The 25,201-nt window shown below is 37.4% G+C and overlaps 1 protein-coding gene and 1 non-coding gene across 2 annotated transcripts in view; both read right to left on the reverse strand.

Annotated features, from left to right (window-relative positions):
• The window catches only part of LOC114356160 (cell surface glycoprotein 1-like), a 92,140-nt gene that overhangs the window by 53,821 nt on the left and 13,118 nt on the right, over positions 1 to 25,201 (reverse strand). The window contains exon 2 of the mRNA XM_028309276.1: positions 73 to 129. The gene's annotated coding sequence lies outside the window, so the exon portion shown is untranslated. The remainder of the gene's footprint in view (positions 1 to 72; positions 130 to 25,201) is intronic.
• On the reverse strand, positions 1,540 to 1,612 carry TRNAM-CAU (transfer RNA methionine (anticodon CAU)). Its single transcript has one exon. It is a non-coding gene; the product is annotated as a tRNA-Met (tRNA).

A 25,201-nucleotide genomic window follows, 5' to 3' on the forward strand; every position in this document is an offset into this window, starting at 1 on the left:
TAAAATGGTAATGCAAATGGTTTTGCGGTAATCGGAAATTGTAAAAACAGAAATGTTAAATTATGAACTTACATCGCTTTGCGTTGAGCAGTGAGCAGTCCGTTTTCAGGATCACTTTCACACTGTATCCTGAAACAAAAAGAAACAGTAATTAGTGATTTCAAGTTAGTTAATTTTTCTTTAACACCTTCGCTGCCAGCCTAAAAATGGCACTGTTCCGTTCGGGCCATGGGGGACAATGATGGGCGACACTTTAACTTTCCGTTCGGGCCGCGTCGGACAATGATGACCGCGAGTCAGACCTATGTTTAAACCTCTGTATTGAGCCGATGGACAGCATTTCTTCAATAATTCTCATATAAGCTGACCCGCGCGGCTCCCAAGATTAGTGTACGTCACTTGGTTCTCAGGTAAAGCTCGGACTTAGAAAAAAAAATGTGGATAACGGTAGCGCAATGAAACATGGTAATTATACAATGCATTTTTGCAAATTTATCAACTTTTTAGCAAGATAATAACGGTTTATTAATTAAAACATATCGTTTACTTATTTGTTTCTCATTTTATACCTTATAATATTCCTATTTATGCGTAATATAATATATCAAAAACCTACCAATGTACAACTCTTTATTTTTTTGGTTGTTCTCCTTTTTTTTTTGGATGCGAGCGGGGATGGTCGACAACATGACCGCGCGGCCCTACGGAACGGATTTTCGAATTTTCGCTCGCTGGGGCCATGGGGATCAATGATGTCCGACGCTTAATAATTCGATGTAGAGACTCAAAAACAACTATATGTTAATAAAATCCTTTATTTATGTTTATAATGTAACGATTTAACAAAAAAAAACAATCGACGAAAATTGAAAAAAACTGAAATTTTTACTTGGCCTGGTAGGAAAGTGCAGTGTCGGACAACATTGACCGCGTTGGCGTTCAATGTGTTAAATCTACCAATACTAATAAATAATAAAATAAATAATAATAATAAATAATACCTATAATACTAAATTAAATTAACAATATCTTGCGATTAAAAATAATTATGAATGAGCCAGTTTCATATTGGATTAATTCTACAACCACTCAAGAGATGGCGCTTTTTTGCAATTTTGAAAAAAATTATGCCCCAAAGCTAAAAGCGTGATTTTTGTAGTTCTTATTTTTAATGTTTAGTTCTTTTTATTTCTATAATACCACCGCTGCATTGAGGTATACCGCTGCATTGGTATTTGGTATCAGAGAAATGAAGGTCAACTAGTTTATAGGGGTATTTCATTGTTCAATAAGATTTGCATACTTACGTACACGCTATACATGTCATGGCGTAACATACACCATGATTCTTTCAACATAATAAAACAAATTGCAAATTATAATCGCAAACCAGTCGAAAAGTGGTCGAAAAGCCCCTTTTTTGTATGGAGTTTTGACGGATTCGATTTTCGATTCGATCAAAAAGTGCGTTTTGTCTAGGGGGGCTGGTATTGACTTTGAAAAAATAATAATAATTTGAAAATGAAAAATAAAAAATATTGCCCCGGGTGAGGATCGAACTCACGACCTTAAGATTATGAGACTTACGCGCTGCCTACTGCGCTACCGAGGCCGGTGGGAGATTCCGCAAAATAGGTCATCATATTGAAAAAGCAACATCCCGCTTTTTCTATCAATATTTTTTTATTTCTGTCATTTTTCCGTCTTGAAACAAAGTGATTTGGCCAATGCCATAGACAAATGTTAATATTTTATGTTTTTTGCCACAACTCAATCAATCATTGATTCGGAAACAGGTGTGGATTCACTGGACATCCTTGATGGAGTATGGAGTGGTTAGCATTACGCATAGCACTTTCACTTAATTATACAGCCGCTGTGACTTGACTGGGTTAGCTTGAATGGGCGTGTGAGGAAAATTGCACATTGAAAAAACAGTAGATTCAAATTGAATAACAACAAAACAAAATATTATGTAGTAAAATTGGCACGAATAAAAATAAAAGCCGCTAGAACAATAATTTCGGACATCGGACATGGACAAAAGTTATATGTAGGTTCGAATTGAATAAGAACAAAACAGAAAAAAAAATCGGCAAGTAACGTTTTTTATTTTTCACGTTTATAAAGCATTATTAAACTTTTTTCCTGACAGCGAAATACGGACTGAGCCGCAGGCAAAAGCTAGTATTGAAATGATTGCGTCATCGTCACTTTTTACGGTTTGCAAATTGAGCGGTTATTAGTAAGGATTTTTTTGGGTGGTTAAGGCACAGACTGTGCTAAATAATATTACGTAAAACAGATATAAATAAACACTTAAAAACTTCAGAAAAAAATTTACTCAAGTATGGAGAAGATCGCATACAAAATAATAACTACTAATATGCAGCTGTAATACATTCAAAAGACTTGAATTTCATAAAACGCGATTGACTTTTATTATTATTCTAACTAATCTCAAGAAGTTTTTGTTCATGTAAAATTGTTTTTTTTTTTCGCATTTTTAAAGCTAACAAATGGCTTTAAATTTTTACATAATCCAGCATTACAAAATAAAATAACTTGAAAAGCGATGCCTTAACACGAATTTAGTGGTAACAATTACGCACAATCGTCCGCCCACTTGCTAAGCACCAAACTCAACTTAATCATTACTTACCTACCTACAGTTTTTAGGATGACCATTTGTATGGATTTTTCCGGACTTATACTTCCTTTCCGGGAGGGGATACAAGTTAAGAAAAAGTTCATCATACAGACTCAAGTTCTGACTGAAAGAACGTTCAAGTATGAAAAGTAAAATAATAACAAAAAAAACAGATGCACCTTTCCAAGTTTCGAAGACCTGCTGCTGATGAAAGTTTAAAATCAAAAATCAAAATCAATCTGGGTCTGTGTGCCTACCATGAGTTTACGTTAGGTGTGCTCGCTAGCGACTGCGTAAAAAAATGACATTTAAATGTATGACATATTGTGCAGCGCCCCTAGCGGCTACTTTCAAGAAATAAAATCTTCATATATTTTTTTGACGTATTCGCTAGCGAGCTCACCTAACGTAAACTCATGGTAGGCACACTGATTGCCATCAATGATGATTTCGTATCAATTTGGAAAAGACTCAAGAGAAATCGAAAACCAAATAATTTGTCAGAATCTAACGTGGAGGGTTTGATTCCACAGAACATAGTTTCTATGTTCTGATTTGTCCGAAGTTCCGGACTCTAACTTTGCGTTTTGAGTCAAAACTTTTCAAACATCATGGTAACCCTAACCACAGATTTGCCAGATGAAGCGTTCATCTTTTTGCCATCATTCTGAAACCCATACCCGGAGCTCGCGTGACTTCTCATGTAATAATAATATTATGAGATGTTTCGGAATGTTTATGAGGGAGCCATATAAAATGGCGCGAAATCAACTTTCTACACGTTTAAATAAATTGGCAAATTATGCAGATTACGAACAGATGTGCAGATGATTTGTTTCAGGAACTTTTAACTTGTAATTAGGTAGGCTTTTTCAAGTCCCTGTATAATTTTACCTACCTTTCAGGACACCAATGCCGGGAAAAGCCAGCGCAAAGCGATAATTTGACTCGAAATAAAGTAACAAATACACTGGACCGCAAAGAAAAAGGGTCAGTTAGTAGAAATCTTTAAAATCTTCAAAAGTACCTGTAGGCCAGTAGAATTAAACACAAAAATGGATTAAATCGGAAATAATTCCTACTAAAGATTTTAGTCCTTCAATGGCTTCATTAGTTGCCCATAAAGACTCTCCTAGGTTTTCGACTTCGACGGAGTTGTGCTTAAGTGGTGGGGGCCCCCGAAAGGGGCGCTTTTTCGGTTTTCCAGTTATACCGCGTAAAGGACTTACCCTATCGAAAAGTGGTCTTCTTGACAGTTGAAGGGCATTTAATCCTGCATTAAATAAGACCAAATTCATATGTTTCGGACAAACCGTTCTCGTGCAAATGTTCGGCTAAGTAGAAAATATGTGTATAATTTATGACCCTCTCCACGTCCAATAGCTCGTCACCCGTAGGCTCCCAAGCCTTGTAAAGGGTCGCCTTGACCAGCGTATCCCTGTCAAGGCTCACGAGTTGGATTCGCTTATCCTTGTTCGTCCCAGCCGTTACTTAACTGCGGTTGCTGCACCTCTTCCTGGCACTCTCCTGAACGACTCTGTGTTACCTGATGTGGCTGCCCCTCTTCCTTGTACTCTCCTGTACGATTTCATTGCTTAGCCATATGCCTGGTCTAAGGTTCGTTTGTAGGAATTATTTCCGATTTAAAATCTAATTCTACTGGGCTACTGACCTAGCTTTACGAATTAAAGACTGGATTAATTTTAAGCTCTTCATTTTTGATAAATAAAAATGCGTAGCTTTTCCAGTATATTTTGTTTCATAAAGCTAGATCAGACACTTTTGAAGATAGTCGGCATAGAAGATTTTCTAAACAACCCTTTTCTTTGCGGTCGAGTTACTATTATCTGGTCTAGTGTAGGATCGTCAAATAAATATTCGTGCTCTTCTTTTAGCTTGGCCTAAAAACCATCATCAGAAGACAAAAATGATCCGCCTAGTTAGGCATATATTGTTGTTTTTGCGGCGTGTCATCATCATCTCCAAGGTCGAGGAGTCGAAGACGCAATCTGTGCGTGATCTAACGGTTACTTGGCCCTTTGTCTTAGAGTTATGAAGCCAGAACGTTATTATGTACCTAGTGTTAGTACCGCTTTGCACTGGAGGGAAGTCCAACCTTAACTTCGAACTCCTCCTATGTTCTTCTGATTAATTTCGTAGCGGGTCCAATGACAGATTAACGTTCCTCCGGGACAACTTGACCTTCACGGTTGGGTTTTTATTGGCGGTCAAGCTGTAGATCCTGGCTACACAGGAGTAGCAGCAGTGGGAACGAGAGGTGGGAATATTCCCGTGATAGTGGTAAGAAAAGGCCGAACAGGACCACTACCAAACTTCCCGTGGATGTCGTAAAAGCGACTAAGGCACAAACACGAATATTAGGCCTCCACAACGCGTTTGCTCATCGTGAAGAGTGAAGGCTAAATGACCTAATGAGGCGAATAATCAATTCTATAGCTTTTAAATTGTATTCAAATCAATCAGCAGTCGTTTTTGCCCTAGCTTTACTCAGATTAGTACAAGGCTCCACAAAAATGCAGAGGCAGATGAAACAATGTGAATACCAAGAGCTAATCTTTTCTAACATTTAATTAATTTTACGAGGTAGTTCTGTCAGCACTAATCATAAAGTCTTCCAAAAAATGTTCAAAATCTCACAAAAAATAATGAATGAGCAGCTGATCAACGTAGATAGGTATTATCATCAATTAATTGAATCCAATTAATGAAGATGGGAAGAACCGAAATCGTGACCCGATGGTTGCAGTGTCTAGCGTTTAGTACACATTATTTTCAAGGCTAACAAGCTACAGCCTACAGAATACCACGTTTACATACACGCTGATGTTTATCGTAATTTATATGCTATAATTTACATCCCGGAATCAATCTGATAATAATGTTCTTGAAATTCTGTGTAAAATATCATGGTGTTCTTCAGGGGTCCATATTAAGTCACTATTCTTATGTATTTTGTTCTTCATTGATAAAACTCATTTATTTTGCAAGTAGGCTTTTAAAAAACACTTTTACACGTCTCAGTATTAACCCTACCACAGCTTCGGGACAAAATGGGCCAGTGCTGAGAAGAAGCAGCGCAAGAAATTCAGTCACAGATGTGAAAGAAACCAAACTCGTAGTTCATGATCTTCCTATCAATATAAATAAAATCAGTTTAATAATTTAAATTGATACAAGTTCTTGATCTGCGGCCACAAATAGATTAATAGGATGGTAATAAATAGCAATCACACATACGATTGGCCAAGATGGCCCTAAGGTCTTCGGGTTTGAACGTTCTGACCTTGTGACATATGCACGTACTTAATGCCCTTACATGCAGCTGTGTAACTTCCATAAGATGGCTATAGGTATAGATTATAAACGCGAAAGCTTGTCAATGAGAGTGAATCAAGCTTGGAGTGCGTGTGGTTTTGTTCCCCAGTCGATGAAGCACATGATGTCATGCCCTGCGTGCCCAAACAACTGCACGCAGGAAGATTTAATGAAGGCTGCTGACAACGCCACTCTTGTAGCCGAGTTTTGGGGTGACACTATAGATTTGTTGTCGACACGACAAGAAGAAGAGTGGATGATAGTTGTCCTCTTATGCGAAAACCTGCTGTTTTGATGAAACCTAACAAATTACATTGTTATTAGCTGATGCATTCGAATAGGACGTACGCAAAATCCCATCCTATATGGAACTACTACCACTACTTCTAAAGTGAAGGAGCTTTTAGTAGAGTTGTATCAATTCTTTGAAGCAAAGGCTTTCCTTTTCTCCACTTTTTAAAATTTAAGTAGGTACTAGAGGTCTTAGGTACTATTATTCTGTGCACTATTTTATTTACCTTAAGCGAAATATCGCGACAACATTTTAGCCGCACATTAAACATAAATTCAAATCATTATTCCATGTAGATTTGTCATTACTACCAATGCTAGTAGGTACCTACTCGTAATCGGACCTACAGCATGCTTGCTAGGACCTACATCAGGCTACCTACATATTATTTTTGTAGCAAAATAGCTTCTATTCCAACGGTATAAGATGCTTTAGCTTGATGTGCTGTTGTCAGTACATTATTCACCGTTTCCTTTCGATCTTGCAATAAAAGTGAACGTATCACTTATCTAGGCGACATTTTTTGTATTCCATATGAGTTGTGCACGCCACAGTGCAGAGTATTATTGCAGTAAGATCAGTTAGTAAGACTGACTGGAATCCACAGGTGATACGAAAGCGGAAACTTGATTTAAACTCGAGCTCAGTCATTCTGGAATCGACTTCATTCTTGAGTAATTTGTATTTTCATATGGTACGGAACGAAAAGTTGGAAAACTTTAGTTTTGTAACAGTTTATTTATTTTTTGCAGAGACTTCAGATTTACTTACTGGTACTGGACAAATTGGTCGTCCTGAACTGAGACTTGACTTCCTTAGTTTGTGCCACTTGACATCAACTTATCAACGTATCATCTCGCGACATATCTGCTCATCTACACCTCTACGCAATTTCAATCTACTAAATGAGTTGTTGATGCTTATTGCTTATCGTAACTTTTTCAGCAACTCAGTGAACTATATCTTAGTCCAGCACAGATTTTCAAAGTTTTCTAGCATTCATCATCATTAAAGCCACAGGGCGTCCACTGCTGAGCACAGGCCTCCCGCAATGATTTCCACATTGCCCGGTATCAAGCGCCTTCCTGCTACCTTAACTTTTTATTAAAGTACTATTTTACTAACATTCTTCATTAAAGTTGACTTACTACACCCAACTCCACTGTGCCCGCAACACCGTGAATGGTGCATAGAATTGTGTCACTATGCAATTGCCCCGGTTTTTCTTAGGTTGCAATGTTGCAAACATTCCAGCAACATATAAGCCACATTCTAAACTTAATTAATTAGGTATGCGCTCGTTTGTTTGTATGGGTAAAATAGGTAGTTGCTTTTCTCATAATATTCACGTAATATTCAGCTATTATGAGTTGTGAAAATTGCGTCAACACCTGCTAAAGAACAGTTTTAATATAAGTACTTGAGAATTACACTGGAAGGGAAATGTCAGTACTTGCCTTTGCCACCTCATAAAGGTAGCAGGAAGGCGCTGGACGCAGGCCGCTACCAACCGGGCAACATGGAAAGCATTGGGGGAGGCCTATGTTCAGCAGTGGACGTCCTATGGCTGAAACGATGATGATGATGACGACTTGAGAATACTTATCACTAAGAAATCTGCCATTTGTAGGGCTCCTACTGTCTCTATGAGGATACATCAAGCTTACTCTTAAAATGTCTTTTTGGCAACAATTTTATTTATTTATTTACTTAAGGCACAGCTATGTGCTGTCTACACCTAATGGAAAATTCAATGGTGATTCACATTACTCTTTATCCAGTATGTAGACAAACACACTACGTAGGTACGAGTATGTTATCAATTAAATAAAATTAAATTATAGCATTAATAAGGAAAATAGAATTTACTTATTATTTTGCAAACATTAATTTGCGACCACATAATTGGCGTCATTAAAGTAACTTCGTCATAACAATATATGATAATTTATGTAGTACTAGCGGCCGCCCGCGACTTCGTACGCGTGGATCCCGTTTTACCCCCTTCATCTGGGGGCACGGCAGTGCCCCCGCCAAGTCGAGCGCGAAGCAAACACTGCCGTACCATCCTTTACTGGAACCATTTCGCCGCATTTTCAGGCCTCTATTTGAGAACCTTTAGATAAGACCAGAACGCAGAAATTTTCGTCATCTAGTAAGCTATAATCACACACTTAAAATNGTTTAGATTTTTTCATACAAATGTTTTTTCCGCTAACTCCCGTTCCCGTGGGAATTTTGTATCTAGAATATCCTGTTGTAACTAAGCTTGAAGTTTACTAAGGTACCTGCAAGCCAAATTTCGAGCGTCTAACTTAAGCGGTTTAGATTTTTCACACAAAAGGATTTGCCCTCTAATTCCCGTTCCCGTGGGAATTTTGGGAATTCCTTGTTGTAACTAAGCTTTAAGTTTATTAAGGTACCTATGTGCCAAATGTCAAGCGTCTAACTTAAGCGGTTTAGATTTTTCATACAAAAGGATTTTCCTGTGAATTCCCGTTCCCGTGGGAATTTCGGGAATTCCTTGTTGTAACTAAGCTTTAAGTTTACTAAGGTACCTACATACCAAATTTCGAGCGTCTAACTTACGCGGTTTAGATTTTTCATACAAAAGGATTTTCCCGCTAATTCCTGTTCCCGTGGGAATTCCTAAGTATACTATAACCTGCCCAGGAGTATGAAGAATAATTGTACCAAGTTTCGTTAAAATCCGTCGAGTAGTTTTTGATTCTATAAGGAACATACAGGCGGACCGACAGACAGACAACAATTTTACTGATTGCATTTTTGGCATCAGTATCGATCACTAATCACCCCCTGATAGTTATTTTGAAAATATATTTCATGTACAGAATTGACCTCTCTAGTCTACAGATTTATTATAAGTATAGATAGATAAATAATTTCAATTGTAAATTCGTCATAACATAATGATAATTTAATTTATTAAGTAAATAATTTCAATTTCGTATTAATACTATTATTACTGTAAGCGCACACCAAAATATTATTACCTAGGTATATCAATAAAAATAACATAAGACATTAATAAACCTTTACCTTATATTCATGGCAATGTATTTTGTAACTGACCGACTTTTCTTGATTTTTATTACGGATAAACGCACGAACCATATCAATTCATTCATAGACACACACAAAATGGGCAAGCGTAAGGACAAAAACAACTTGGAATGGCACAATTTAGGTAACCTTAACGCTAGGTAGTGATATCTACCAGACAACTATTGTTATAAATGTTTCTTTCTTTCTAGACTACCAGATGTAAGAAAGATAGTGGTTTAAAAGCTATGTTAACTGATTGATAAGTTGCAGATAAATAGATACTTACTAGCTAGATAAGAGTTAATTACATTTGTCTCTACCTAGCTCATAATAGTGACTCTACTCTCTATTAAGCCCTCATCGTGACTCATTTTCATCTCAAGAGTATTATAGATCATGGCTGAAAATCGTTGTAGTGTTGTAGTGTATAGTGATCTCTCCTCAATACAAAGGCTGAGTCCAATAGCTTTATTCTCTATAACTTAAAACAACATTCTAATGGTAACCCTATACCACAGCCTATACTATTCATCGCTACCTCAGATCATAGAAAGAGAATAGATATGAAGTCGCGCGTAACTACAACGAGAACCAGTGTCCCCACATTTCCCCCACCACAGCTCCCACACACACATTCAACTGTGTAAAAACAAAGCGACTGAGAGTCTACGACATGTGCAACCGGCTTAAAAGTGCTGTGATTGGCCAGAAGGCATGCCTTATGGCCAATCAATGGCCGCGTGANGTAGTGGTCAGTCTTAAATAAATAAAATAAAATAAAATTATTTAGGTAATTCAGATAACAGAGATCCATAAATGTTAGTAAAAACTTAGGCTAATGTTAGTATCTTATTTCTAAAACCGACCTCGTCCTACTGAGCATGTGGCCGATCAGTGGACAATCCCCACTTTCGGCTATCTCCTTCAGTACGCTGTGGCACAGTTCTTAAGACACTGCGGTATTTCGGACGTGAGAATATCGCGAAGCTTCCCGGCGGACGCTGCCCAGCCGAGTTGAATTCGACGATGGACTAAAAATCGTCCTGTATACAAGGTGATTTTGTTATCAGTATACTTTTTTTTATTATGCTCTATCTATAGAAATGTTTAACAGTACAACTTTATCTTGAATTTTTTAAATCATGGTATAGGTTGTGTAGGGACACTTTTTCTAGCTATCCATTTATTTTCTGATGTGTGGTTACCCTAATACAAATATTTTGTTCACACATAAATGAGTCCGTTTTATTTCAAGAAAGGAAATATTTACACACCACCCAGATACTCAAGTTTGTACTACGAAATGACTACGTTTTTATATTATTATGTGTAAATTAATACACCTTCCCCCTTGTCTCTAAATATGATAACTATTTTCTGAAACGTGTGGCCCGAGGGCTCACTTTACTAGAGCTTTTATTCTGTACTAGTACAATATATAAACCCTGTACTCTCAGGGTAGCATTGTGGCTACTTCTGCTAAAATTAAAACCTTACCAAAGAAACTTAGTCTCAAGTTACAATTTGTAGCATTAAAGTAAATTTTGTGCACTGGAGAACTGAGGGCCCATCGTCTGATTGGATTTTCTTTATTTGCAGTAACTATCCAGAGCTCTTATTTTCGTATGTAGCCCTACGATTTACCTCCTAAATATTACCATTCATGAAAATCATCTTATTTGGTCAGATTCAGTAATTTGGTATTTGACATAGTTCATCTGAGGGACCACATTCGGCGGGTTGTAGCGTCCAACTTACAACACCTACAAATTTATAATTCTGGCTACATTTGTTTTAGAGGTTCTGCTAAATCTTTATGTATACGAAACCTTCGTTTTCCACAGTGGCCTCTCGAAGGGAACGCACATGTTTACGTTAGGTGTGCTCGCTAGCGACTGCGTAAAAAAATGACATTTAAATGTATGACATATTGTGCAGCGCCCCTAGCGGCTACTTTCAAGAAATAAAATCTTCATATAATTTTTTGACGTATTCGCTAGCGAGCTCACCTAACGTAAACTCATGGTAGGCACACTGATTGCCATCAATGATGATTTCGTATCAATTTGGAAAAGACTCAAGAGAAATCGAAAACCAAATAATTTGTCAGAATCTAACGTGGAGGGTTTGATTCCACAGAACATAGTTTCTATGTTCTGATTTGTCCGAAGTTCCGGACTCTAACTTTGCGTTTTGAGTCAAAACTTTTCAAACATCATGGTAACCCTAACCACAGATTTGCCAAATGAAGCGTTCATCTTTTTGCCATCATTCTGAAACCCATACCCGGAGCTCGCGTGACTTCTCATGTAATAATAATAATATGAGATGTTTTGGAATGTTTATGAGGGAGCCATATAAAATGGCGCGAAATCAACTTTCTACACGTTTAAATAAATTGGCAAATTATGCAGATTACGAACAGATGTGCAGATGATTTGTTTCAGGAAATTTTAACTCGTAATTAGGTAGGTTTTTTCAAGTCCCTGTATAATTTTACCTACCTTTCAGGACACTAATGACGAGAAAAGACAGCGCAAAGCGATATTTTGACACGAAATCAAGCAAGAAATACACTGGGTCTGGGCCGCAAAGAAAAAGGGTCAGTTAGAAGAAATCTTTAATATTTTCAAAAGTAGGTACCCGACCTAGCTATACGAATTAAAGACTGGATTAATTTAAGCTTTTTACTTGTATAAAACATACGGGTCGAATTGAGAACCTCCTCCTTTTTTTGAAGTCGGTTGAAAATAAAAATGCGCAATTTTTCCAGTGTTTTGTTTCAGAAAGCTAGGTCAAGTACTTTTGAAGATTTTTCCAACCGATCCTTTTTCTTTGCCTAATTCGACTAGTAGATAAATAATCAAGAAATAGGATCGTCAAATAATTTACAGATATTCGTGAGCCTCTTCTAGCTTGGCCTAAAAACATCAGAAGACAAATGATCCGCCTAGTTAGGTAGGTATATTGTTGTTTTTGCGGCGTGTCATCATCATCTCCAAGGTCGAGGAGTCGAAGACGCAATCTGTGCGTGATCCAACGGTTACTTGGCCCTTTGTCTTAGAGTTATGAAGCCAGAACGTTGTTATTATGTACCTAGTGTTAGTACCGCTTTGCACTGGAGGGAAGTCCAACCTTAACTTCGAACTCCTCCTATGTTCTTCTGATTAATTTCGTTGCGGGTCCAATGACAGATTAACGTTCCTCCGGAACAACTGACCTTCACGGTTGGGTTTTTATTGGCGGTCAAGCTGTAGATCCTGGCTACACAGGAGTTGCAGCGGTGGGAACGAGAGGTGGGAATATTCCCGTGATAGTGGTAAGAAAAGGCCGAACAGGTCCACTACCAAACTTCCCGTGGATGTCGTAAAAGCGACTAAGAGACAAAAACGAATATTAGGCCTCCACAACACGTTTGCTCATCGTGAAGAGTGAAGGCTAAATGACCTAATGAGGCGAATAATCTGTTCTATAGCTTTAAATAAGATTTTAAAATGTATTAAAATCAATCAGCAGTCGTTTTTGTCCTAGCTTTACTCAGATTAGTACAAGGCTCCACAAAAATGCAGAGGTAGATGAAACAATGTGAATAGTGAATACCCAATATTTTTCTAACATTTAATAAATTTTACGAGTAAGTTCTGTCAGCACTAATCATAAAGTCTTCCAAAAAATGTTCAAAATCTCACAAAAAATAATGAATGAGCAGCTGATCAACGTAGATAGGTATCATCATCAATTAATTGAATCCAATTAATGAAGATGGGAAGAACCAAAATCGTGACCCGATAGTTGCAGTGTCTAGCGTTTAGTACACATTATTTTCAAGGCTAACAAGCTACAGCCTACAGAATACCGCGTTTACATACACGTTGATGTTTATCGTAATTTATATGCTATAATTTACATCCCGGAATCAATTTGATTGCAATGTTCTTGAAATTCTGTGTAAAATATCATGGTGTTCTTCAGGGGTCCATATTAAGTCACTATTCTTATGTATTTTGTTCTTTATTGATAAACCTTATTTGTTTTTGCAAGTAGGCTTTTAAAAAGCACTTTTACACGTCCCAGTATTATTAACCCTACCACTGCTTCGGGACAATAAATGGACCAGTGCTGAGAAGAAACAGTGCAAACAACTCAGCCACAGATGTGAAAGAAACCAAACTCGTCAAACCAAATGATCTTGCTATCAATATAAATAAAATCAATTTAACAACTTATCTACGGCCACAAATAGATTAATAGGATGGTAATAAATAGCAATTACACATACGATTGGCCAAGATGGCCCTAAGGTCTTCGGGTTTGAACGTTCTGACCTTGTGACACATGCACGTACTTAATGCCTTTACATGCAGCTGTACAACTTCCAGAAGATGGCTATAGGTATACATACATAGATTATAAACGCGAAAGCTTGTCAATGAGAGTGAATCAAGCTTGGAATGCAGGTGCGGTTTTGTTCCCCAGTCGATGAAGCACATGATGTCGTGCCCAGCGTGCCCAAACAACTACACGCAAGAAGATTTAATGAAGGCTACTGACAACGCCACTCTTGTAGCCGAGTTTTGGGCTGACACTGTATACAGTGTCAGCCTACACTAAAATACAAACCTATAGGTTTGTAGTCGACACGACAAGAAGAAGAGTGGATGATAGTTGTCCTCTTATGCGAAAACCTGCTGTTTTGATGAAACCTTACAAATTACATTGTTATTAGCTGATGGAACTACTACCACTACTTCTAAAGTGAAAGAGCTTTTAGTAGAGTTGTATCAATTCTTTGAAGCAAAGGCTTGCCTTTTCTCCACTTTTTAAAATTAAAGTAGGTACCTACATACTAGAGGTCTTAGGTACTATTATTCTGTGCACTATTTACCTTAAGCGAAATATCGCGACAACATTTTAGCTGCACATTAAACATAAATTCAAATCATTATTCCATGTAGATTTGTCATTAGTGCCAATGCTAGTACCTACTCGTAATCGGACCTACAGCATGCTTGCTAGTACCTACATCAGGCTACATATTATTTTTGTAGCAAAATAGCTTCTATTCCAACGGTATAAGATGCTTTAGCTTGATGTGCTGTTGTCAGTACATTATTCACAGTTTCCTTTCGATCTTGCAATAAAAGTGAACGTATCACTTATCTAGGCGACATTTTTTGTATTCCATATGAGTTGTGCACGCCACAGTGCAGAGTATTATTGCAGTAAGATCAGTTAGTAAGACTGACTGGAATCCACAGGTGATACGAAAGCGGAAACTTGATTTAAACTCGAGCTCAGTCATTCTGGAATCGACTTCATTCTTGAGTAATTTGTATTTTCATAATATGGTACGGAACGAAAAGTTGGAAAACTTTAGTTTTGTAACAGTTTATTTATTTTTTGCAGAGACTTCAGATTTACTTACTGGTACTGGACAAATTGGTCGTCCTGAACTGAGACTTGACTTCCTTAGTTTGTGCCACTTGACATCAACTTATCAACGTATCATCTCGCGACATATCTGCTCATCTACACCTCTACGCAATTTCAATCTACTAAATGAGTTGTTGATGCTTATTGCTTATCGTAACTTTTTCAGCAACTCAGTGAACTAATCTTAGTCCAGCACAGATTTTCAAAGTTTTCTAGCATTCATCATCATTAAAGCCACAGGGCGTCCACTGCTGAGCACAGGCCTCCCGCAATGATTTCCACATTGCCCGGTATCAAGCGCCTTCCTGCTACCTTAACTTTTTTCTAACATTCTTCATTAAAGTTGACTTACTACACCCAACTCCACTGTGCCCGCAACACCGTGAATGGTGCATAGAATTGTGTCACTATGCAATTGCCCCGGTTTTTCTTAGGTTGCAATGTTGCAAACATTCCAGCAACATATAAGCCACATTCTAAACTTAATTAATTAGGTATGCGCTCGTTTGTTTGTATGGGTAAAATAGGTAGTTGCTTTTCTCATAATATTCACGTAATATTCAGCTATTATGAGTTGTGAAAATTGCGTCAACACCTGCTAAAGAACAATTTTAATGTAAGTACTTGAGAATTACACTGGAAGGGAAATGCCAGTACTTGCCTTTGCCACCTCACAAAGGTAGCAGGAAGGCGCTGGACGCAGGCCGCTACCAACCGGGCAACATGGAAAGCATTGGGGGAGGCCTATGTTCAGCAGTGGACGTCCTATGGCTGAAATGATGATTATGATGACGACTTGAGAATACTTATTGCTAAGAAATCTGCCACTTGTAGAGCTCCTAGCTACTGTATCTATGAAAATACATCAAGCTTACTCTTAAAATGTCTTTTTGGCAACAATTTTATGTGCTGTCTGCAATAAAATAATGGAAAATTCAATGGTGATTCACATTTCTCTTTATCAAGTGTGTAGACAAACAAACTACGTAGGTATTATAACTATGTTATCAACATATCAATTAAATAATATTAATAAGGAAAAATAGAATTTACTTAGTATTTTCCAAACATTAATTTGCTACCATATAATTGGCGTCATTTAAGTAAATTCGTCATAACATAATGATAATTTAAATAATTTAGGTAGTAAATAATACGATTATTTCTGTAAGAACACTAGTTGGGTGACTTGACTCTACCAAAATATTACTCTGTTCTGGAATGATTCAAATAAAAGTAACTCAAGGTATTTTAATAACTTTATAGTCAGGGCGATGTATTTTGTAACTGACCGACTTTTCTCAATTTTTATCGCGGATAAAAACGCGCGAACCATAGCAATTCATTCATAGATAGATTAATTATACAGACAGAGGAGTCGGTTAAAAATGGAAGTAAAACAACAATTTGAAATGGCACAATTTAGATGGTAATATCTCTGCAAGACAACTCTATGTAAGAAGAACAGTGGTTTAAGAGTAGGCGCACACCGTTGATTTTTAGTTGGCGATAGTTGTGCCCGATTTTAAATTGTATGAAGAATCGGCCAAATCGAATCGGCGTAGTGTGCGCACTCCCATACATGCCCATACTGATCAACTGCCCGACTAAACTATCGGCCGACGAAAAATCAACGGTGTGCGCCTACTCTAAAAGCTATGTTTAAGTACTGATACTACTGATTGATGTATGTTGTTCAATAAATTAAGTTAAACCAAGTGACTCTACATAGCTCATAATAGTGACCATACTCTATTGATCAATGAATTCTCAAAAGAATTGAGCATGGCTGAAAATCAGTATTTGAAAGATCTCTCATCACAGCAAGGCTAAAAACCACGTTCAATTGCCTTCAATGTAGGTATCTGATTTAAATAGCTTTCTTCTCTATTACTTAGAAGTCAATTTAGAATGGTAGCCCTACACTATTCTTCGCTCCAATGTTGGCAACCCTAGCCACAGCACAACCTGTTCCAAGCTGTGCAAGCGCAGGTCGTTACGTCACCACAGTATAGCACCCGAATACCGCAGATCGAAATGAATGAACCTGGTTATCTACTGGTTATTTGCCCACACATGCCATAAAGGTTAAAAGTGAGCAATATTTTGAAACAATGACTTGCTGACAGCCATGGTTGGCAAATGGCAATATAGTGTGTGAAAATAGTGTGAGTGAATATCGCGGCTATATTACATTCTTGAACTTCCTTAGATTTTTAATACAAAATTAAAGGCATTGACCTGATATTGTACACTATTTTAGTGCCAATATTGCCGAAAATATTGCTTGATTTAGAGAATCTTATAGAGATGTAGATTAATAACTGTCCTGTGTTTTAATATTTTTTTTATTAAATAAAATCATGGTATTGTTTGGGTCTTTTCTTATTTCCGAAGGATTTTTTCTTCATCAAAATTCAACCGGATCCTTACTCAGCCACACATTCATCAATGTGCCTTTTGCGCACGCGTTACCACATAATGAACTAAGAACCGGTCTCTGAGGTCACCGAGCACAAAAACTGCAACGTGTAGTCTAACAGAGCTGTACTATTATGGTGTTGAGTGAGATGTCCATTTGATTGAACACTGAGAACATCTCTGGGAATAATTTTAGCTATTAGACGATGTGTTCACAATTCAAATTCATCTGCCGATATACTTAATAAATACTAATGCAGAAAATACTCGTAAAATACAAAATAAACTAAGCAATATTTCCTTAAAAGAACAATCATGAATGTCCGGCTTTTAGGGTAAAATGACCGGTCAAATTAAGCACCGAGTCCGGGGTTTGGGTTTTTGGACCTGGCGACCATGTAAGCTGTAACCATGCGTTTGATAAATAAATGAAATGAAGAAAGAAGGACCTCCTTATGTGACAAAGTTATAGGAAAATAATGTCCAAAATATACAAAAGTTTCTGAATCTTTCGACACTGTCATTTGAAATTGAAAGTAAGTGGAAGAAGAAAACTGTAAAAGAAAAGATTTACCAATCCCAGCAGGGGTTTCCTTACCCAACCATCGACTCATTCCCATAATGACAGCCAGTAATCAAAGGCATTGCGTCAAGACACCGTAAGTAAAAACACCGTAAACCCACGGTGCGTGGCGAGAAAAGAAGTCAAAAACGATCAATACGGTTTGCTATTGTGCAACGTATTGTTTTAAGTCGCGGCCATTTTGCAGACGGGCTATAGCTCATAGGAGACAATGGTGAACCTGATCAGAGATTGAGGATGAGATATGTTCATTGTTGCTATTGTAAAGGTTAGGTGATGCCCGGATTTCGAGATGACCTACCTCCAGTATGAACGTCAAATAGATTAATATGTAGGTGTTTAAGAGATGAGTAGACTATGGTAATATGCCGAAATTTCCATTAGGTTTTATCATGATTTAAAAGTTATTGACATTATTGAGCCGTGTGGTGACGGCAGAGTAGAATACATTTGTCACCAACCCCTTCTCTTCCCGCGGGTGTCGTAAGAGGCGATTTAGGGACTACACATCAAACAGAGAATGGGGCAGCAGCGCTCTCTGACAAACATCAATCTTTTAAACTGCGATCTCCAACCCGTCTGCCAAGCGTGGGGATTATGGCAAAACTCTCCACTATAGTGGAGGAGGCTCATAGTCCCGCAGTGGACTGTAAAGGGCTGTTGATGATGACATTATAGGTTGGCTGGATGCGGGCAGGGCAGGACCGGTCGTTAAGGAAATCCTTGGGGGAGGCCTTTGTCCAGCAGTGGACGTCATTTGGCTAAAACGAACAAACGACATTATTGGTTACATTTTGTAAATGCTTAACAACTGAAATAGGATAATATTCAGGGTTAGGGATAGTTTGATATACTGGACAATGTACGACTGTAATATTCGGTTTTACTAATTCGAAAACTGAAGATCAACGAATTACGTCAGATCCTGCGTTTTACAAAAACTACGTNTATTTAAATTACAATACATGTTGTTGTGACTTTTTCACAATGACTCAGATGTGACTTGTTGTAACTGAAATTGCGATTTGCGAATAAGCAATATTCAATATGTATATTGCCAATAAGCCATATTCAATATAGCGTGGTTAGACCTAAAGTTATGAGAGTATTTTTTCTGTGCCTGGCATCGATATCTAGCTAGTGTCTGTAAAATAATTGCCAAAAGCTGNCTACGTTTGTAAACCGAAGGAATTTAATTGGCGAAGAAACCAGTTATCCTTGGGCGTCCTTTGGTTTTTGGCGTTTTGCTCGGATGATTCATGATCACAAATACAATGTAATCGCCGACGGACCTGATTGGGCTTCCGACCTTCAGCAAGAATGTGCAGAAGAAAGCGCTTTTGAGTTATTTTTACATAATATAACACTTTTATATGTTGTAGTACTTGCGTAGTAACAACAATTAGGTTAATATAGGCAATTAAATCGAGCATGATTCGATCGAGTTTGTTTGATGTTCACCTATAAAATAGTAAACAGGAGTTGTGTGTGGATCATAATATTATCTTTGCATATTTTATACTATTGAAGTCCCTTCAGGGATGTTGGTCCAATTTTCTCGACTTTTAAATTATGAAAAGCTACACATTTGATACACAAACGGTGCAACAGTTCTTGGACTTGGCGTCTTGGCGATGTTCTTCGGTCAGACAAAAGGCATGGTTTAAAGCATTACTTCCCATACGGTTACGAAACTGCTACAGGGCGACACTGGCATGAGAAATTACCAACTCACACGCGCAGGGTTGCGCCAAAAAAATAACTCGATTCAAAGTTATGTAGGTACGAGTATGCTGCCTCCCTAGACAAAGTGACATTTGTGGCAATTTTACAATCCTTTTTTACATAGAGCTAGCCTACTTCGCTCCGGGAATCGATCGCAAAACTGTACCTCTAGTAGGAAAAACTTTCGAGTTCGTTTCGTTGCGTATTCAAAGTGTCATCGAAAAATTTTGTATGAAAAATTAAACAGCGCCCCCTAGGGCGGCTATAATATAGGGGGCGCTGTTTAATTTTTCATACAAAATTTTTCGATGACACTTTGAATACGCAACGAAACGAACTCGAAAGTTTTTCCTACTAGAGGTACTGATTCGGTGTCAAATGTAACTTTGTCTAGGGATGGTAAATAAGACAATTCGATTAGTTTTGACATTCGACATCACGAAGAAAGTATTGACTGAATGTTTTAACTACATACTATAATTTGTAAACAGACCATAATATTGTTGAGTTGTTGCCTTGCTCCGTTTGAAACTTTCAAGTTATCATAATCATTCAATTTCTAATATTAATTTGATATTTTATTATTCATTTATTCTGCCCAGCCCAGCCCTGGCAGCCATTATTTAACGCGATATTGCTAACGGCCGCGTTTGAAATTCTACAAGTAACAAATGACGACATTTCTGCGATTGCATACGCATTGGTCTGTTGCCGATGCAACTGCATTGTAAAGCGATGACAGTTTCACTAATTGTGAATTGGTCGTGACTACTTATTTAAATTACATGTTGTTGTGACTTTTTCACAATGACTCAGATGTGACTTCTTGTAACTGAAATTGCCAATAAGCGATATTCAATATAGCGTGGTTAGACCTAAAGTTATTTGAGTATTTTTTATTTTGTGCCTGGTATCGATATCCAGCCAGTGTCTGTAAAATCATTGGCAAAAGCTGAGCTGTAACTTCAATTAAAAAAAAAACAAAATAATAACTTTTTAAGCAGCCATATACTTTTCTGTTTCTACAGGGTTATATTTACACCAATGAAAGGTTTCAAGGCATAAGTTTGACTTGACTTGAGTACCTACCGATAATTGAAAAAAATATTTCAGATCATCACAGCCTTTAGCAATACATTACCTACTCGAAATAGGTTCCCCAATACCTACGCACCATTTATTATTTTTTATTTGAGATTGTTATCGTAATTGAAGATATTAATAATCTATAATGTTTTATTACCGATTAAAACTATTAGAAAAATGCCTCACACCTGCAAACATCCGAGAAAACAGGTGAGCGAGTGCGATCGGCAAACAATTAAAACAAACAAGATGTGTTCATATTCATAATTACATTACTCGCAATGCAAATACTTCTGAAGTAATTGAAATTATTAGCATGTCTATTGAGGATAATATTGACCAACCGATGAGTGTTCAAAAATTAAACCTTTCTTNGTAAACCGAAGGAATTTAATTGGCGAAGAAACCAGTTATCCTTGGACGTCCTTTGGTTTTTGACTTTTTGCTCTGATGATTCATGATCACAAATACAATGTAATCGCCGACGGACCTGATTGGGATTCCGACCTTCAGCAAGAATGTGCAGAAGGAAGAACTTTTGAGTTATTTTTACATAATAACACTTTTATTTATTAATAAGTAGCTTTCCGCCCGCGGCTTCGCCCGCGTGGAATTTTGTCTGTCACAGAAAAACAATATCGCGCGCCGATTTGCTCACCGTTTAGACATACCCTGGACTACGACAAACATTTTAAAACAACCAAAATCAGCTCAATCGGCCCAGCAGTTCTCGAGTTTTAATCAGACTAACGAACATCAATTCATAGATACGTTTGAAAATCGACTGTATTAATTATGCTGTACGTACATTGGCCATTAAATCGAGCATGATGCAGTTTACCGTTCACCTATAAAATAGTAAACAACAGTTGTGTTGTGGGTGGATCATAAATATCATAATAGAAATTAATTTGCTTGGATGGTTTACTATTCCAGAACTTGTAATTGAAGTTCCTGTAATGTTGATCCAATTCTCTCGACTTTTAAAAGGAGAAAACCCAATTTGATACAGAAACAATACTGGAACTTCTGGGCGATGTTCTCCGGTCAGACAAAAGGCATGGTATAAAGCATGGATACTTCCCATACGGTTACGAAACTGCTACAGGGCGACACTGGCATGAGAAATTACCAACTCACACGCGCAGGGTTGCCCCAAACTTTAGAAAATTAATCGTATCACCTTTACCACCTTTAGTGACTCGATTTCAAAGTTATGTATGCTGCCTTCCCAGACAAAGTGACATTTGTGGCAATTTTTATTTCATAATCGCTTCGCTCTATCCTTTTTTACGTAGAGCTAGCCTACTTAGCTCCGTGAATCGTTCGCAAAATTGATTCTGTCACAAATGTAACCTTGTCTAAGATAATTCGATTAGTTTTGGTATTCGACATCTCGATGAGAGTATTGACTGAAGCTGCTATATTTTTAACTACTATAATTTGTAAACAGACCACAATATTGTTGATTTGTTCTCTTGCTCCGTTTCAAACTTTCAAGTTATCATAATCATTCAATTTCAAATATTAATTTGATATTTTATTATTCATTTATTCTGCCCACTGCCCAGCCCAGCCCTGGCAGTCATTATTTAACGCGATATTGCTAACGGCCGCGTTTGAAATTCTACAAGTAACAAATGACGACATTTCTGCGATTGCATACGCATTGGTCTGTTGCCGATGCAACTGCATTGTAAAGCGATGACAGTTTCACTAATTGTGAATTGGTCGTGACTACTTATTTAAATGGGTTACCTACGCCATATCGAATGACNCCTTTCTTTGCCGTCATCATTATTTAAAATGATAACATAATAATTTAGTAAGTACGCACCAGCAAGGTGGACCGACGACCTTATAAAGGAAGGCGCTGGATGCAGGCCGCTATATTATCTGTGCCGCTACCAACCGGGCAATGTGGAAATCATTAGCCTATGTTCAGCAGTGGACGTCTTATGGCTGAAATGATGATGATGATGAAAATCTATTATATTTTCATAATTCTGATTAATATTACGAAGAAGTTCTGTAACATATTCCTTTGCCTTAAAAGCATCAAAAACCTTAATTTTCAATACATACGCATAATTTAATGTAACAATCGTTACCCATGACCTCAGATTTGCCAATTCTACTTAAGTAACTCTACTTGAAATAAACACATAATTTACGGTAATTTCATACTAATTTGAACCGCATTATCTCAAGTTGAGAAAGATGGAAACCGCTGAACTCGCCGCAACGCGGAAGACATCTGACATCATAATAATATGAGATCAAACGACGATGATATCATTTCACTTATTTATTATTAAGTAGGACTTCCCAGGGTTTAGTTTTCAACAGTTATTAAACAGATCGTATCTCTAAACTGGTATTTAAAAGTGGCGTAACTTGTAATGTGTCTTTTTTACTTTTTATGGCAATATGGCGAATATGGTGCGTAGACAGACCTATAAGTAATGGATCAGATTTTTTTTAGGAAAAGGAGACATGCAAAAGAACCCTATGGGTCAAAGAGTACATTGAGTACCAGATAGCTTATGGCTATTGATTGGTCCCATCAAAAACAGAATATGTTGGAAGTAGTCAATAGAAATAATTATGATATACCTAAAATGGTGATGATTAATAGGTACTTCTTATGCTAGAAGAGCAAAATGATTATTTGAAACATTTACAGTTTTAAGTGGTACAAAATATTCGTAATTACCACACGTTCGCTCGTAATGAGGAGAATTTTCAAACCCATCTGGCAATTTTCTTTAAATAGCTGCAAACCAGCTCTAATAATTTGCTGTGGCCCGCTAAATTTCGCAAGGATCCGTGCCTGGCGAATAACAATCATCAAAGCTTGGAAAGCAGGGGTTCCCAATCTTTTTCATCCTGCGGCGCACTCACAAAAGTGTTTTGTCACAACGGCGCCTACCCTTTGAAAAAAATACAGTCGAAAGACGGGCGGGTAAAGAAGATGTAGGAGGTATCCCTACCCTATCGGGTATCCACTGTTTCAAGCGCTTACGCGACGTAAAGACTCACAGCGCCCCTCTTTACTTTGGGATCTACGGCGCACACTTTGGGAACCCCTGGAATAAGGTATTTAGGTACAATCGTAGAGATTGGATACAGTCGGAAATAATCAGAATAACTTCTGTCACTCCGTTTATTTAATGCCTTGTTAATTTGAACACGGCAACATTATCTGCTTAGCTATTCAATTCAAGGCTCATTATGAACGGAATTTATGTTATTGTAGATAAATCTTATGAATAAATAAAGTACCTACTTATACAAGGTGGAAACGATAAGTGATCTCACTCGATTATTTCTAAACTATACAAGATATCTAAAAACTGTTTACTGATCCTTGAAGTGCTTCACGAGCTCTATCAAACTGTATAAATAATGGGTTACAGAATCAACTGAATCTATATGAAAATTAAATTTTTTGTTTAGTAATAATAGAGTGAGATCACTTATCGTTTCCTCCCTTTATACTTACAACAGTCTACCATAAACTATGTTACTACACTATGAGATTTTTGGGCGTGGAGACATCTGAGACTGAGAAAGAACACGGCGAGATTTACATGAGAAAAGAATTAACATAAAACATAGTTATGTAAGAGAAAGTTGTTAAGTTCGCCGACAGAAATGCAGGGCGTATGAAAGTTATACCAACACAGCCGATAAAAGTGTATCTTTGAATGGATTGTGGCTATAAAAATGTAGTTTATTGATTGAAATATTGTCGGTAGCCAGAATTGACGGCTTTTATTATTTGGGCAGATATTTTTATTGCAGATTATAAATGTAAATATTTGTCGAATTATGTTTTTATTGACTATTATTACTGTTGATTTTGTTGTTTAACTGGTTTTTCAAGAGTTTCAAAACTTAATTGCTTTACGCAATATTGCTTACAAATTACAATACAATATAACACTATATTGAACCAATACACTAGAGAACCACTATGAAATGTTTTATATTAGTCATCAGGAAGTAAATTAACATTGTGAGATATTTTTAGGCCTTATTAAAAAGTTAAACGTGCGTAACACTTGTTTAAATTGTCATTTAGTATGGAAATGTAATTTAAATCCAGTGTTCAACGCGCGTTTAACGTTTTTGTGGAATTTAGGTGCATTTTTACGTTTTTCTGACAGTTATCTATCTCTGCTAATCAAGTAAGAAAGTGAAAGTAATTTAGCGAGTTATCGCGATCCACAAATTGGCCCTGTACGGAAACCTGGCGAAGGCACGCGCTAATTGCAGATTTGCAGGTCCTAGAAGTTGCGCGAACGCATTAAAAGTTGCTAGACTTCGCAGTTTTCTCGATAAAAATTGTTGGGTGTGTGCAATAAGAGTCACAGCACACATCGCTGTTTTCAGTATTATCAGTCGCCGATTTAGCCTCTTTTTTTGAAGCTGAATGCAGCAACGAACCGCGTGGAATTTTGTCTGTCACAGAAAAACTTTATCGCACATACAGGGACGCTGTTTCAAAAACCGGGACAAAAACTATCCTATGTCCTTTCTAGGGACCCAAGCTATCTCTATGCCAAGTTTCATCAAAATCGGCTCAGTGATTTAGGCGTGAAAT

The sequence above is a fragment of the Ostrinia furnacalis genome, unplaced genomic scaffold (assembly GCF_004193835.3).
Source record: "Ostrinia furnacalis isolate ACB-3 unplaced genomic scaffold, ASM419383v2 OfSCF2698, whole genome shotgun sequence".
Taxonomy (NCBI): Eukaryota; Metazoa; Arthropoda; class Insecta; order Lepidoptera; family Crambidae; genus Ostrinia; species Ostrinia furnacalis.